Source organism: Schistocerca gregaria, chromosome 5 (assembly GCF_023897955.1).
Source record: "Schistocerca gregaria isolate iqSchGreg1 chromosome 5, iqSchGreg1.2, whole genome shotgun sequence".
NCBI lineage: Eukaryota > Metazoa > Arthropoda > Insecta > Orthoptera > Acrididae > Schistocerca > Schistocerca gregaria.
Genome location: NC_064924.1, coordinates 50874422 through 50891399, shown reverse-complemented (window position 1 = coordinate 50891399; position 16978 = coordinate 50874422).

Genomic DNA, 16978 nt, shown 5'->3' with positions numbered 1-16978 from the left:
GGAAAAACTTGTCTGTCGAGAGATTGATATCTTGGGGCTGGTAATTTGTCGCTGCGTGGCAGATTACAGCTGTTGAGAAGAAATCGTTTAATTCTTCTGCAGACACTTGATAAACAGCGTCATATCTTCGCTTCCCTATACCAAAACTGGGCAGCTTTTTCCACAGTGCAGCAGGTTTTGATATGCCACATACGACAGAGCGGGCATGTCTGATTTTGGCATTCCTCACGCTTTGCTTCGTTCTGTTTCGGAGTTTCCTATAAGCTTCGTTCGCCTCGGGAGTTGGGTTACGCTTGAAGGCCCTGTGTGCAGCATCACGTTTATTCATTAACTGGCGTAATGCAGTGGTGAGCCACGGAACAGGAGCTCTCTTTACCTTGACAGTGTGTTGAGGAGCATGTTTATCATACAGTGCAATAATTTTGCTACATAATTGCCGAATTTTTCCGTCTAAAGTCGGTTCATTGCTTATATCATGCCAAGGGATGTCTGAGCAATCCTTTTGAAGAGCGTCATGGTTAACATTTTTTAAGTTTCTGTAGGTTACCAGGTGAGATTTTTCTTTGGTAGTATGCACTGAGTAATTTAAGAATATCACGTCATGAGCAGAGAGTCTCAGAGCGGATGTCTGATTGGCGCGGATTATTTTATCTGGTCGCTTTGTTGCTATTATATCTATGAGTGTGTGGCTGTGTGGCGTGTGATGAGTTGGGTCCAGCGGTGTTAAACTCACATCATTGGAGTGGAACAGTCGCCTTAGTTTTTCGGCAGAGGGAGATTTTAACTGTAAGTCAATGTTTGTGTCTCATTTATCTGTACCGAAAAACCAAATTTCGATTTCCTATTAAAAATTTCCAATCTAATAAGTTTTATTCTTTATAAATAGGACCCAAAATATCTCATCTAACCATATTCACAAAAACCAAATTCGCATTTTCTCGTATAAAACAATTTCAAATCTGATAAATCATGTTCTTTATAAATAAGTACCAATATGAACTCATTCGCACATATTGAAAAAACAAAAGCCTCATTTTTTCATTTAGCGAATTTCAAACGAAGTAAATTTTCTTCTTTAAAAATAAGAACCGAAAAATCTCAAAGGTGCATTATAATCAACAATTATATAAAAAAATCAAATTTTCATCTCTATAAATACAATGCAAAAAGAAATAATGAAGAAAGATATGCTCTTTAAGAACTTAGATAATTATTGTAAAGGAAAGTGTGTATTAAGTTTAAAGGATTTAGAAAAATATTCTGGAGGGAATGGTTACTCAAATGTGCCTAGAGAAGATCTGTTTGGATTTATTAATTGTTTTAATAACGAAGAAAAGAAAAAAATAAAGAAAACAGAACTAAAAATCTAAAACCTTAAGAGAAATTTGGCTAATTGCTAAAATAAATAATTAATAATACTTCTAAATTTAGAAACAGTCAGTTAATTGATCTTATTTTAGATCCTATTGACAATAGTAGAAACAATGATAACAATAAGGAATTGAATAACAAACTCTTTAAACGAAATTTATCAAATGTGTAAAGTGAAAAAATAAAAAATAATAGTAAATTCTGAAAAATCAATTAATTCCCCTTATCAAAGGAAATGAAGTTAAATCCAATAATGATAACGATTTGAGTAAAAATTTAAAAACACATTCTAATCTTAAGAAATGACAATTAATCGATCTTATCTATAGATCTGAAGATAAAATTATTAAGAGTGATAGTGAGATTCTGTACAGAATCTACTAGTAGATGGATATGAAGAAATTAAGCAAATAAATTAACAGAAATTTTTTTGAAATTTCAATTCTGTAGATGATGAAAATTCTATCAAATCAACTAAATGAATTCAGAAAAAGCCTTAGCTTTACATCAAGAATAATAATGTATGGAATTAATAATATTGATAAAATTGTTAAGCAGCTATAATTTATTTAAAAATCATCAGAAGAATGATCCAATATTCAATTTACTAGATGAGGAAAATTTTATCAAATTAAATACGTGCATTCATAGAAAAGTTTCAGCTTTTGCATCAAGAACAATAACTAATGCATTAACAATACTGATAAAAGTTTGGAGCAACAAGAATTTTTAATCAAATTGAAGAAGAATTTAAGATTATTTCAAATCACAGAAGAGCAATTAAAGTTAATATGGAATTTTATCATATTTTTAAAGACAAAATCCAATACAATAATTTAATTTTAGAACATATAATCAAGTTTGAATTAGAACAAAAGATTTAGATTATTATCAAAAATGAATGTAGAAAGTATTAACTGAAATTGAAGAAAAGCTAAAAAATCTGGATGGACGATATTTTATATACGTAATTGAGAATTAAATGTTAATGGACATAATTCAGTATTTGGTTGTTTTTATATTATGTACCAAAAGAAATAAAAGGTAACAAAAGCAGTATTTAATGTAAAAAATTACTATCAACAAATAACTTTTTATTCAATAAAATCAGCATTATATGGTGTAGAACGTGATACTCTCAGAGAAAATTAGATTTCTTGTTCCCTTAAAAGATATTCGAAAATTTGAAATCAAATATTTCAATTTATGTTTATACAGATAAAGGCACTGAAGAAATAAAATGATATATCCTCTTTACCATACAGAAAATAAACAAGGAAAACATGTCAATCTTCTTTTAATTTGTAATGAAGATATGCACATTGTTGTTGGATAAAAGATTATCTTGGTTTATTAGTAAACTAACAAGAAATTTTCTTTGCAATAGATGTCTAAAAATTAGACATTCATAAAACGGATTGCATAGAACATAAAGAACTAAAAATAAGTATGCCCTTTAAAGTAAAAAAATTGAATTTGAAAAATAATTGTGAGTTACTTTCTATAATTTAGTGCAGATTTCGAATGTTTATTGAAAACTATTCAAACTTGTCAGCCAAATGCTGGAACATCTTGTAATAACAAGTATCAAAAACATTTACAGATTTCATTCGGTTATTATGTTAAATACTTTAATAGCAATTATAAAATCCCTGTTACTTATACAAGTAAAGATGCAGCACGAAAGTTCATTGAAATGTTAAAAGAAGAATGAAGAGAAATCGTTAAAATATTGAGTCGATATTTTCCAATGAAATTGACTAAAGAAAAGGTAACCAGTTTTAGAAATTCAGTGAATTGTCATATGTGTGAAATAGAATTTGAATTTGAAGGAAACTGTCATTTAACAAGATAAGGAACAGCACATCAATATTGCAATATTAAATATAAAAACCTTAAATTCATTCCAGTTTATATTATATTCCTAATGAACGATGTTTATCTTTTAATTGAAGAATTGAAGAAAAATTTTGATGCGATTCGAAATAATGCACAATAATATATTTCTTATAGCAACATGTAGGAATGAATTAACTTTAAAATTTTAGATATACACTCCTGGAAATTGAAATAAGAACACCGTGAATTCATTGTCCCAGGAAGGGGAAACTTTATTGACACATTCCTGGGGTCAGATACATCACATGATCACACTGACAGAACCACAGGCACATAGACACAGGCAACAGATAATGGACAATATCGGTACTAGTACAGTGTATATCCACCTTTCGCAGCAATGCAGGTTGCTATTCTCCCATGGAGACGATCATAGAGATGCTGGATGTAGTCCTGTGGAACGGCATGCCATGCCATTTCCACCTGGCGCCTCAGTTGGACCAGCGTTCGTGCTGGACGTGCAGACCGCGTGAGACAACACTTCATCCAGTCCCAAACATGCTCAATGGGGGACAGATCCGGAGATCTTGCTGGCCAGGGTAGTTGACTTACACCTTCTAGAGCACGTTGGGTGGCACGGGATACATACGGACGTGCATTGTCCTGTTGGAACAGAAAGTTCCCTTGCCGGTCTAGGAATGGTAGAACGATGGGTTCGATGACGGTTTGGATGTACCGTGCACTATTCAGTGTCCCCTCGACCGGTGTCAATGTTTTCTTTTTTCCATTTCCCGGAGTGTAGCATAATAGGTGTAGCTGCATTGGTTTATACTGCAGACTTGGATAGGTTAGGTGTAACTTTTGATCCTTCAAGTGATGATCGTGGCCTTGCGGCCAGAGTCTGTACTAGGCGCGGCACGAGAGGTACGAGCCAGCCAGGCTGGGTGAGGCGAGACGGAAGTGAGTGAGCTGGCGGTGGCGTGGGTGGGCCAACAGCCGGGACGAGCCAGCACTTCTGCGCCGCATGCCTCTGCCTCTGCCGCTCCATTTGACGTAAATATGTTTACCTCCTCTCCTGGCATCAGTATAAGAGTAGCAAGCAGAAATACACATCAGGCTGTCTGCCGTAATGGCTCAGGGGGAGATGTCTATCGGAGATAGAGTCGTCGCTCTCGTTGAAGAAGGAGGATGTTCCATAAGAGAAGCTGGTAGACGGTGTGGCGTACCACATGCCACTGCAACGAGATGGAGGATCTGCCTTGAAAGAGGCACCACCAACAGGGCTCCTGGGTCAGACAGGAAGAGAGTGAGCTCGCAGCAGGTAGACAGGGGCCTAGTGTCTAGGAGCAGAGAAAATCCCTTTCTGATCGCGAAGCAGTTGCGGCGGGAGACCAACTTCCCCGGCTCCAGTGAGACGATTCGCCTAAGGCTGAGGGACGCTGGACGACATGCAAAACGATCCGCTGTGAAACAAGAGCTCAGCGAAGAAAACGTTTTATACCGGCTAACATTTGCGGAGCTCCATCTGAGGACGTCATGGGACAACTTCATTTTCATTGATGAGAAGGTGTTTTCCACCAGTAACGACGGTCCACGTATCGTTTACAGGCCGTAACGGACTCGCCATCGACGCGAATATGTAACCACGACGAGAAGAAGTGGCCGGCTATCTGTTACCTGCTGGGGTTGGATTTCTGCGAGAGGGGAGGGAATTCTTCACAGGATAGAAGGAACTCTGGACGGCGTACAGTATGCCCACATATTGGAAAATGTCATACTTCCGTCAGTGCGAATGCTGTACGCAGAAGGTTACGTCACATTGTAAGAGGACCATTCTCCCATTCACATGTCTGCATTTGTTCAGCAGCCGAGCTCCACGATTGGCGTCAACGTCATGGACTGGCCGCCACGGGCGGCTGATATGAACCCCACGGAAAACATGTGGGCTGAGGTCCCCAGAACATTAACAGAGAACTGCCCACGTTACCAACCAACTATGTGGACGCTCGTTGGGACTGCGTCCTGGAAGCCTGGGAGGAAGTTGCTTCTTCAGGCTGTTACGTATGATAGCTTATACATTCTATGCCAAGACGCATGATAGAAGCACAAAATAATGAAGGATTGTGGATAAAATATTAGAGTCCTTAAAATGTTTTGGTATGTCTTCTTTTTCGTCATTTTTCCTCATTTGGAGCTACTGGAAGATCGCGTGGCAACAGAAAAGATACAATATGGATTAGCTTTCTTTTGAGTTGACTTTTTAATTGAAGTGGGTTTCTTTTGAATATACAGTTTGTTAAATATTCTGTTTTGATTTCATTTATACACTGTCCAGATACTTACAAACTAATCAGCGTAGATGGACTCTGTCACAGTAGTTTTTGTTATTTCAAATACATGTCTCTCTTTCCCTCCATCCATGAATACATCCTCCGTCCTCCACACAATAGGCAAATGATTTCATATGTTTACTCGTTGTTAATATCTCTTCTATTCTCTCTCTCTCTCTCTCTCTCTCTCTCTGTCTCTCTCTCTCTCTCTCTGACACTATCGCCGCAAGCGCCCTTCTCTACATCTTCTCTTTCAATTGCTGCTGTATTTACCCGCTATCATTCCTCTCAACACCTATGAAACCGTATTATTTTATCTCCCCTCCCCTATAACCCATTATTCGTTCTGAAAACAATTCTTCCTTATCCGTCGGTCCTAAGATAAAACGAACTGTGGCACACATCTAAGTAAGCAGTACTTTGCAAGCATTTCACTCTTATGTTTTCCACTTCTCCACTTCTATCCATTCCCAGATCCCGCCCTCCTTCCTGTTATGCGTCCCTTGACATCTGCATCTACATCTAAATGAATACTCTGCAATTTATAATTATGTGCTTGGCAGGGGGTTCTGTGCTCTGGTTGATTAATCTTGTATTGATGTGATTGAGGTCCACATGTCACGTCACATGTAGATTTTTAACACACACAAGTAACTCTCCTTCACCCCTAGAAACGCCAAGTGCAGAACGCCAGTAGGCTCCGTAGTTCAATATCCGCAGTAAAGATAACATTCCTTCGGTGGCGACTGGGGCAGAGCGGCATTCGTTTGAGCTGTGACAGATGGAGAAACCCTGGAAGGCAGACGCTCTATCACCAGCAAACCGTCGTAAACTAGAAAACGCATATCATTTAGTGAACCAATGGCCATGTAAGTTCACAAGGCTCTTACTTTACTTGAAACTGTGACGTTGAAAATTGTGGTGCTAGATTGGGATTCGATTTCGATTTCACTGTGTTCCCCAAGATTGCAAACTCTTGTAGGACTCCTCGAAAGGCACCTATCTGGTTTTGAATCCTGATCAGCACAAAATATTCATTATTTCATTTCAAGCCCTGGCTTGTGCACTCCGAGCTGCATTTTCAACGTCTCTTCTTGCGTTGTCAGCTGTAACGTGTTCGTTTCCACTCACAGCCACATGATGAGCTTTTCATCACAACAATACAAGGCCAAACGTTTCCTTACATCTTTTCAAGTTCAAACATTCCTCTCCATCCTACTGCCGAAAACGGATTTGGGTTTGACGTTGTGTTTGTTGTGATCACCAACGACGATATGTTGTGGATTCAACTTCTACCTAGCAGAGTGTTTTTCATCACATCACTGAAAGTACAAACATGCCACTCCTAGCTATTACTGGAAAAGAATTTGATAGTTAAAGTGCCTTCATGACCACGTGTGCAGGGTCTGAATTCCATTCAGAACAGACTTTTCTTCACCTGATGTCTAGCTAAACATGCACACATCTCGCTACTGGTGAACCGACAATAGCTATTTATCGTCTGTTCCTGGCTAGTAAACGACGGCGCTAGATGCTGGGTTCGAATCCCAGTCAGGCAAAACAATTCTATCGCCATTTAAGGTTCCAACGTCTCGCTATTGGTGAAAACATTTGATATTTAACATCTGATTTTACGTACTTCGTTAACAATCCGATTAGGTGCTGGGTTCGCATCCCTGTCACAAGTTTTACATGATGGCATTTCAATTTTAAACATGAGCATACCTTGTTTCTTGTGAATGACACCATATTAAACGTCGTTGGGGGTAGTTCCCAGGAAGGTAACTGTTATGACAGGATTCACAGTACAAACATTTTCGTCATTTATTTTCAGGATCTGAAAGGATAACTGATACTGGTGCAAACGTCTATACTTCACGTCTCTTTATGCCTAGTGATCGGGTCTAAATAAGGCACAAAAAAAGCTTAGCTTAGTTAGCAATGGCTGTAGGTGCTGGGTTTGAATCCAGGTCCAGAACAACGACGTGGGTCATGTCATTTAAAGTTCAAATTTGTGTACACGTAGCTGTTGATGTGTTACGAGAACAGTGATATTACTGGTGATTCGCTGTTAATGTTGAGATGCCTGTAGAATTCTTGTTGCCATTAATCGCGTTTTTTTACTGGTTCGTCCAATATTCAGTTTCCAGAGCAACTCGCCGTTGAGCGACGTTCAGCACGCGGATGGAAAACCTTATTGAGAGCGAAAAACTTTTTCCCACTTGCTGTAGAGCTTTGTAACTCCATATATTGTCTCAAGTATTTGATTTTGACTAAGGATTACTGTATGATATATATAAAATAATGCATTTTCTCAGAAGTTTTGGAATGTCACTTGTTGTAATTCAGGTTATTTCGTGAGTATTATGGGGTGTCTTATCGCTAAAAACGTGTTTTCTAATATGTTATGTATGACGATATTAGTTGACGCTTAGACTGACTGCCATAAAGACCTTTGGTCTCTAGTAGTCTCTTGCGGTACCCATTGTGTGTAGTCAAACGAACGTACCCCATGGGGTTTTGGTGTTTAAAGGACCTGCAACACAGCTACGTTATGTTGGTGGTATTCGGCAGTGACCCACTTTTTTTGCAGTCAAGTGTACATGATGGACATCAAGGGCACCATATACTTCCACTTAGTATGCCTGAAGTTATTTCCACATCTGTCAGTGGCTCTACAGCTGTGATAAGATGCTGCTTCCTCTCTGTCAAGAAAACTCAATCCACTCATAAATTTCTTTTGACGTACCATATGACTGTACGGTACTTTCGTTGATAAACATTTGAATGGCCATCTACAGAGCTCAGTCTCCATTGGTGACATGTCAGGAGGGTAGCAATCTGTATATTTAGGTTTCTCTGTGTGCTTTTATAGTTTACTTAGGTTAGTCATGTTAGAATGGACAGGATGTGCACATGCTGTTTGCGGAAGCAGGAGGAGCTGACTTCAGTTCGTTAACAGCTAAGGTACTTTTAGCTACTGTCAGACATCTTCATGTTGCTTCCTCAGGTTGTAGAGGTGGGGAGAATCTGGCGCATTGCATTGGACACCTCAAGGTTTGCTTGCTTCGCCCACAGACTCTGATGCAGTGGATCCACTCTTACTGGAGGTTGAGTGGCAAATGGTAAGGCGTTCCTATCACTTGAGGTAGAAAGTCAGTATTGAGACTGGCCATCTGTCCTCGCTGATTCACCCTGTGAGTGGATAAGGTCCAAGCATGGATACAGGGTGAGGGGAGAGTTGGGGGGGGGGGGGGGTTGCTAGTTATTGGGAGTTCCAATGCTAGAGACGTTATGGAGGTCCTTAGGGAAATAGTGTTCAGAGCTGGGAAGAAACCCGATGTGCACACTCAGTATGTCTTCTGGGCAACGTCATCCCAGATGTGGAGGTGGCCTTGACTGTGGGTATAGAGAGTGCATGGTGCAGTCACCTGCAAGTTGTGGCTCACGTCGGTACCAGTCAAACCTGTCGTTTTGGTTGTGAGACCCTCCTCAGTTCACATGAGCGGCTGGCGGAAGTGGTGAGGTCTGCTGGCCTCAGGCACGGGATCCAAACAGAGCTCACAGTTTTCAGCATTGCACCAAGAGTTGATTGAGGTCCTCTGGTTTGGAGCCGAGTGGAGGGTCGCAGCCAAAGGCTTCGTCGACACTGTGACAATCTTGGCTGCCGATTTCAGGACCTGCGTTATCAGGTTGATAATTGTAGGACATCTCTTGGTAGGTCAGAGGTACACCAGACGAAGGAACCAGCTACTCAGGTAGCGGAGTACTTCTGGCATGTACATTTGGGTGTTTTAAGATAGGTGGCAGTTTGAGGTAGTCTGATGAACATTCACTGGCCAATATGAAGATAGCAAAATCAGACCCCATTCAGAGTAAAGACACTTCGACTGACAAAATTTTATCAGTAAATTGAGTATTCGTAGCAAAGTTCTAGAATTTACTGCACTCCAGGAAATTTTAGGGACTGAGAGCTGGCTGTAACCCAAGGCAAAAAGGTCTAAAGTATTTAGTGACTCATTGAACATTGGTCGGAAAGGGAGATTTTACGCCATAGGAGTGGGGATAATCATTGCAGTCGACAAAAATATTGTCTCTATTGTGGTAGAATTTGAGTGTCGCTGTGAAGTTACCTGGACTGGTATAACTGATCTAGATGAAATCAGCTTAATTGCTGGATGCTTTTACCAGCCACCCAAGTCCACTGTGACAGTTTTAGAGTCGCATTCATATAACTGATAAGTCTAACTGGGCAACTGATCCACCTTCTTCAGTGCCAATGCACAAATACTTCCGATCTCCTGTGGGAATCTCTGAGTAGCCAACCAGAGTTTAATGGACAGGAATTTTGGGTAGGTGGGGGTCGGTGCGAGTGTGGACCGGACATGAGGCGTGGCAAGATAGTCCGTGCAGTTGCGCTAACGCTGTGCCCCGGATAGCACAGTGGTTGCCGCACATGCCTAATAAGCGGGAGATCCAGGGTTCGAGTCCGGCTCCGGTACACATTTTCGATCGTCACCGCTGATACCGCTTACTGTCCCAATGCAGGTGACAGCAGTCATCCCCTTTAATTTACATTTAAAGTTTTAGAGTCATACAAAGAAAGTCTATGCTCATTTCTCAGTAGCGTGGGAGTGCTCACATCGTGCAATATTGGTTGGAGGCGACTTTAACGTTTATAGACAAGGACGTATATGGATTCATTCTAGATGGTGCAGGCAGTTGATGTTCTCAAGCAATTTTGAACATGTTTGCCGAAAGCTGTCTTGATCAGCTACATCGAGACCCCACACACAATGTAAATATTTTAGACGTTGTAGCTACAAGGTCAAGCCAGGAATGTCAACAGTAGATCACATCTTCAATCTCCGGCAGCTCACTGGGAAACTGTTGAATATGGTAAAGATTTGCATATTTCATTCGTTGATTTTAAGAAGGCCTATGATTGCATACATCGCAAGAGGCTGCTCAACTGTTTAAGGGAGTTTGGCATAGCAGAGAAACTCATCAGTCTGATAAAGATCTGTCTGAACGAAACACGTGCAAAGGTGAAGATGGGAAATCGCGTAACTGCGGAGTTTGAAATTGTGACAGGACTCAGGCAAGGAGATGGGTTGTCCCCTATCCTGTTCAACTTTGCCCTCGAGAAGATCGTACGCAAAACCTTCCAAGAGAACGAAGGGATTGAAATCGAAGGAAAGAGACTGGCATACGTAGCCTATGCAGACGACATCTGTTTACTCTCTAGGTCGAAAGAGGAGTTGGAGCAAATGACGAAAGCACTAAAGGAGGCTGCCAGCAAATTTGGGCTAACATAAACGAAGCCAAGACAGAGTACCTGGTTATGACACGTGGTATTTGTCAGACTGCTGATCATCTACAATCACTGCGGGTTGGGGACCATTCCTACAAGAGAGTGCAAGAATTCAAATTCCTAGGAGCACTTTTCACTGAGAACTCGTCATGTGAAGCAGAGATCAATGCCAGGATACAAGCAAGGAACCGATCTTACCACAACCTAGCACAACTGCTTCGGTCCAGATATCTCTGCAGACCCTGATCCAACCTGTTGTTCTATATGGCTGTGAGACATAGAGTATCCGGAAACAGGACTTCCATAAGCTCCTTGTTTTTGAGGGAAAAGTGCTTCGGAATATCTTCGGTCCAGTTCTGGATGCAGATACAGGGGAATCGAGGATCAGATACAACCAAGAGCTTGAGGAACTATACCAGCAGCCCAACATAGCAGGAACTGTCAAAGCAAAACGAATGCAGTGGGCTGGCCATGTGGCCCGGATGGAGAATCACAGATGGCCTTGGAAGCTCCTGGATTTCACACCTACAGGAAAGAGACCGCCAGGGTGACCCAAGAAGCGTTGGAGGGATGGACTCCATGAAGATTTAAACCAAGTGTCAATAGAAGTGAACGAATGGCGGATAGCAGCAATGGACAGAATACAGTGGAGGTGGAAACTTGTAGATGCGGGCGGTCCACTGGGCCTGATCACGTAGTAGTAGTAGTAGTATAAGTAGTAGTAGTAGCTACAAGCATACCTGGCCTTGTCGATGGTATCAGTATACAGACAGGGATTACCGATCGTGGTGTCATCCTAGAGACAATAGTCACAAAAGTTAATAAACCAATCAAGAAGGCTAGGAGAGTATACATTGCTGGAAATCGCAATAAGTAGTTGTTATCATCGCATTTAGAAAATGAATGGACATCATTTAGTTCCAGTATGATGGGCATAGATGAATCATGGGCAAAGTTTAAACGGATTGTCAATCATCCTCTGGGGAAGTATATGCTGAGAAAGTGGGTTAAGGATGGGAAAGACCGACCGTGATTTAATAACATAATCCGGAAAACACTGAGGAAGCAAAGAATGTTACACTTTAAGTTTAAAAGAGAAGGGGCAAATTATGACAACGTTACTAGCGATTCGCGCGGCTTTAAAAATATTGATGCTCGATGCATACGACAACTACCACCGCCATACCTTACCACCAGATCTTGCCACGAAAATTCTGTTCCTACATAAATCACAAAGCACGTCGAATACTTATATCCAGTCACCGGTCGACCACTCTGGTGCGGCAATGGACGATAGTAAAAGGAAGCCGAAGTTTTAAATTCCGCGTTTAAGAAATCGTTCGTGCTCGAGAATCGTACAGACATACCGTCGTTCCAGACTCCCGTACAGAGGCAATAGCAATAGGCATTCCTGGCGTCGAGATGCCCCCAAAAGAGTTGGAAACAAATAAGTCCTCCGGTTCGAGAGGAATCGAAATTTGATTTTACATATTTTTGTGAATATACTCTACAACATTGGCCCACACTTAGCTTGCATTTATAGCGAATCTCTCGTCCAGAGCGAAATCTGAAGCGAATGGAAGAAAAAGCACAGGTGGCTCCTGTATATAAGAAGGGCAAAATTACAGACCAGTATCCTTACCATTGGTTTGCTGCAGAATTATGAACATATTCTCAATTTGAGTATAGTAAATTTCCATTTCCTTGAGGCGGAAAAGCAGCTTTTCACAAATCAGCATGGTTTTAGAAAGCACAGCTCGTGCAAAACTCAGTTTGCCCTTTTCTCACGTGATATCCTCCATCACGCACCGTACGGTGGCTTGCAAATATCTATGTAAATATAGATGTAAAATTACTATTCAGATTCAAAAAACTTTGGAATATGGAAAAATAATTAAGAAAATTATACGATCAGCAATATGAATAACAAAACAGGGGATTGCCTTTGAGTGCTAGTTAAGAAGTCTTGGAGCCACTCACATATCTGGGAACCCTGCATACCCTTTCCTGTGTTAACAGTCTGCAGTGGCACAACGTGTCAAATGCTTTTCGTGAATCTAGGAATATGAAATCTGCCTGTTGCCTTCATCCATAGTTCACAGTATATCATACGAGAAAAGGGCAAACTGAATTTCGCATAAGTGGTCTTCTGAAACCTTGCTGATTCGTGGACATAAGCTTCTCAGTCTCAAGAAAGTTTATTGTAGTCGAACTAAAAACATTTTCTAGGATTCCGCAGCAAACAGAAGTTACGGATATTGGTCAGTAATTTTGCAGATTCGTTAAGTATTACAAGCATCATTGATTTTTATTTTTTCGTGGTGGAGTGGCATTGATGTCTCATTTGTAAATTGTCCCATCTGTCTTTTTTTTTTAGTTCGTTCGAACAGTAGTTGGGCAAACTGACAGCTGGCACTGTGAGGGCGCTGTAGGCAGTGGCGCCTGTCCAGCCAGAATTGCTGTGCGGCGGGTTGTTTGGCGGCCCCTGCAGGCTCTTTGTCCAAGTGATACCCTGCCGAAGGAAACGCACTCAAGATCTAGGGACGTGTCGAAAGCTGGAAAATTTGCTATAGGGTACTGTAATGTGGGAATGAAGGTCCATATTACCTAACGGATGTTGCCATCTTTTGTAAGAGCAGCGTTACTACTGGTTGGTGAAGGAATGAACTTAGGTGGTTTTTCCATTATCTTTAATTAAAAATGAACTGATAACATGATTCAGGTAATAGTTTTGTGATAATATGTGGATAATGCTGAAACTTCCTGGCAGATTAAAACTGTGTGCCCAACCGAGATTCGAACTCGGGACCTTTGCCTTTCGCAGGCAAGTGCTCTACCAACTGAGCTACTGAAGCACGACTCACCTCCAGTACTCACAGCTTTACTTCTGCCAGTATCTGTCTCCTACCTTCCAAACTTTACAGAAGCTCTTCTGCGACCCTGCAGAACTAGCACTCCTGAAAGAAAGGATAATGCGGAGACATGGCTTAGCCACAGCCTGGGGGATGTTTCCGGAATGAGATTTTCACTCTGCCCGCAAAAGGCAAAGGTCCCGAGTTCGAGTCTCGGTCGGACACACAGTTTTAATCTGCCAGGAAGTTTCATATCATCGCACACTCCGCTGCAGAGTGAAAATCTCATTCTGGAAACATTCCCCAGGCTGTGGCTAAGCCACGTCTCCGCAGTATCCTTTCTTTCAGGAGTGCTAGTTCTGCAGGGTCGCAGAAGAGCTTCTGTTAAGTTTGGAAGCTAGGAGATGGATACTGGCAGAAGTAAAGCTGTGAGTACCGGCCATGAGTCGTGCTTCGGTAGCTCAGTTCGTAGAGCACTTGCCCGCGAAAGGCAAAGGTCCCGAGTTCGAGTCTCGGTTGGGCACACAGTTTTAATCTGCTAGGAAGTTTCATATCAGCGCACACTCCGCTGCAGAGTGAAAATCTCATTCTGGATAATGCTACTAATATCACATTGTAATTAAACATACATACTGTCAATGTACTGCAGGCACAGATGTAAATTTCGTCTGACATAAGAATTGTAGAGACACTGTAACTACTAATCACACAGTTTCTCTTCTTTCTTCTCTTTTTTGATCATTAGTCTTCTGATTGGTTTGATGTGGCCCGCCACGAGTTCCTCTCCTCTCCTACGACAACCTCCCCGTCTCAGAGTGGTACTTGCATCCTGTTTTCTCAATTATATGTTGGATGTACGGGCTATTCCTGTCTCTGTCTTTCCCTACAGTTTTAGTTCTCTATAGTTCCCTCTAATAACATGGGTGTTATTCCCTGATGTGTTAACTTACATCCTATCATTCTGTCCATTATTCTTCCATATGCTACTTTCTTCGCCGATTCTGTAGAGAACCACACCTTTCCTTATCTTATTAGTCCATCTAATTTTCAGCGTTCTTCTGTAGCACCACATCTCAAACGCTTGGATTTTCATCTGGTTTTCCCACTATACATTTTTCACTACCATATGATGCTGTGCTCCAAACATTGTCAGATATGTCTTCCTGAAATTGAGATCTGCGTTTGATACTACTCTTGGCCAAGAACGCCATATTTGATTGTGCTAGCTTGCTTTTTATGTCTTCCTGTATTTGTCCATCATGGCTTATTTTGCTTCCAAGATAGCAGGACTCCATAACTTTGTCTACTTCATGATTACCAATTTTCATGATAAATTTCTTACTTATCTGATTTTTGCTGCTCCGTGATTACTTTTCTCTTTTTCTGGTTCACTTTCAATCTACAATCTGTACTCATTCGACTGTTTATTACATTCAGCAGATCCTGTATTTCTTCTTCACTTTCACTGAGGATAGCAGTGTCATCAGCGAAACTTATCTGTGATATCCTTTCAGGCCAAATTTTAATCCCACCCTTGACTCTTTCCTTTATTTCCTTCATTGATTCTTCAGTATATACACTCATTAGCAAGAACATTATAACCACCTACCTAATAGACAGTATGTCCACCTCTGGCATGGATAACAGCATAACAGCAGTGATGCACTAGTGCACGGAAACAATGATGCCTTGTTAGGTCGCTGTAGGAACTTGGCACCACATCTGCACACACAAGTTACCTAACTTCCGTAAATTCTGGGGATTCAATCACATCCCAGGCGTGATCGATCTGGTTCAGATCTTGCGCGCTGATGGGCCAGCACACCAATTGGAACTCGCCTCTATGTTCCTCGAACCAGTCAATCATACTCCGGGCTTGTGACACAGCGTATTATCTTGCTGAAACATGCCACTGCCGCTGTCAAACGTAATCGTCATGTGTACATGGTCTGCAACAAGTGTGCCGTCATGGTGCCTTCCACGAGCTTCACTGGCTCCATTGATGCCACGTGGATGTCCTCTAGAGCATAATGTAGCCACTGCCGGATTGTCCCTGTCCTGCAGTGCAGGTATCAAGTTGTTGTTTCCCTGGAAGACGACGGATTCGCGCCCTCACATCAACATGACGGAGAAAGTATCGGTATTTATTAGAACACACAACACTCTGCCACTGCGCCAACGTCCACTGCCGATCGTCGTAGCTGAGACATCCGTAAGTTGTCAGCTGTGGAGGCCTATTATTAGAAGTGTTGGGCCATTGCATGTTCAGACACACTTCTACTCTACCCAGTATCGAAGTCTGTTGTTAGCTCCTCCACATTTCGCTGCCTGTCTTGTTTTATGAGTCTGCCTGGCTTACGATGTCCAATATCTGCAATGAGAGTTGGTCGCTCAACTCCATGACGTCTGGATGTGGTTACACATTGGTTTCGCCACGTGCTGAAGACAAGCACCACAGCACTCCTCAAACACCCGACAAGTCGTGCAGTTTTCGAAATGCTCGTACCAAGTCTGTGAGCCATCACAATCTGCCCTCGGTCCAACTCAGATAGATAGGGCACGTTCCCCATTCTACACACGGAGACAACACTCACTGACACTGCATGCACCGTGCATGTATCTGACTAGCAGTCATTTTTCGCCAGGTGACGCTGCTATCGCCTGTATAGGCTTATATCGATAGCAGGTCGGTGGTCATAACGTTCTAGCTGATCAGTGTAGATTGAACAGTAGGGGCAAAACACTTTATCCCTTTCTAGCAAACTTTTAGTATAAGCTTTCTTGGTCATCCAGTCTTATTCTTCTTTATTGGTTCCTGTATATACTGTATTTTACCCATCTTTCCATGTGGCTCACTTATTTTTCTCTGAACTTCGAATATCTTGCCCAATTTAACACTATCAAACACTATTTCTAGGTCAACAAATCCTATGAACATGCCTTCATTTTTCTTCAGTCTTGGTTTAGTTATAAGTAGAACATCAGAACTACCTCTCTGGTGCCTTTACCTCTCCTGAAGCCAAAGTAAAGCCACACATCTTATATGGCAGTAACGTGGGTATGGTGCAATTTATACTAGTTTAACAGGCTCATACCAACAAATTTTCGGTAATCAAATAATGTAGAGGTCACGTTGTAACATGTTTCAGCGATGAAGCCTGGTGATGTAATCAATAACCGCTGACAGTTCTGCATTTGTGTCCTAAAAGTGATTGGGTGTGTATGTGTCAAAATATTGGGGACTGTCGAAGACATCACGTGGCTACAGTTCT